At 43.4% G+C, this 1,074-nt stretch overlaps 1 non-coding gene across 1 annotated transcript; it reads right to left on the bottom strand.

The window, feature by feature from the left end:
* Positions 1-671: 671 nt before the first annotated feature.
* Positions 672-778, bottom strand: LOC114182791. Its single transcript, XR_003604227.1, has one exon. It is a non-coding gene; the product is annotated as a small nucleolar RNA R71 (small nucleolar RNA).
* Between the last annotated feature and the right edge of the window lie 296 nt (positions 779-1,074).

Here is a 1,074-nt window from a genome sequence, read left to right as displayed (position 1 = left end):
GTGGTACTGTTTGAGCACTCAAAGGACAATCCTACTAATTTTCAAGTCATTTGGAGTTTGTTTGAGTATACTTGTAGTTATACCCTATGTTATGCCAATATCACTAGAATTAATGTATTTTGGTGCATGACTAGGGGAAACCCAAGTGAATTACGACCCATTGACCCTGAGATTGATAGGACATTCCACAGAGGACGTAAGCATCTTAGGAATTTATCTTTGCATGCTGAATATTCAGTGATTTTTCCTGACTCTTCTGATTTGAGCATTCTGATTTTCATACTGATAACATGGCTCAACCTCCTCCACCTCATGAGAGGACCATGAGTGAGCTCATTGCACCAGAGTTCACTTATGACAGTTTATGCATTCAATACCCTCAGGAGGAAGTTACATATGTGTTAAAAACTGGATTAATACACTTGTTGCCAAAGTTTCATGGCCTTGCAGGTGAGGACCCGTGCAAAAACTTGAAGTAGTTTCATGTCGTTTGTTCCACCATGAAGCCTGCAGATGTCCAAGAGGACCATGTATACTTGAAGGCTTTTCCTTATTCGTTGGAGAGCAATGCGAAAGACTGGCTGTACTACCTTGCACCCACGTCCATCACGAGCTGGGATGATCTGAAGAGATTGTTCCTTGCCAAATTCTTCCCTGCTTCCATGACAACAACCATAAGGAAGGAAATCTCTGGCATTAAGCAGCAATCTGGGGAGACCCTCTATGAGTATTGGGAGAGGTTCAAGAATCTTTGTTCAAGCTGCCCCCACCATCAAATCTCTGAGCATCTCCTTCTACAATATATTTATGAAGGCCTGCACCACATGGATAGAAACATGATTGATGCCGCAAGTGGTGGCGCTCTTGGTAACAAAACCCCAGTTGCAGCCAGGCAACTAATCGAGAACATGGCTTCCAATTCTCAGCAATTTGGCACAAGGAGTGATGCCATAGTTGTTAGAGGAGTTCATGATGTAGGGGTAGTCGAATATACGAAAAGTTGGAGAGTAAGATTGATGCTCTTACCACACTGGTCAACCAACTTGCTTCCAATCAGAGAGCCCCAGCTGCCAG

Source organism: Vigna unguiculata, chromosome 4, assembly GCF_004118075.2.
Source record: "Vigna unguiculata cultivar IT97K-499-35 chromosome 4, ASM411807v1, whole genome shotgun sequence".
In the NCBI taxonomy this organism is placed as follows: Eukaryota; Viridiplantae; Streptophyta; class Magnoliopsida; order Fabales; family Fabaceae; genus Vigna; species Vigna unguiculata.
Note: the sequence above shows the minus strand (reverse complement) of the source record. Positions and strands in the feature narration are given on the sequence as shown.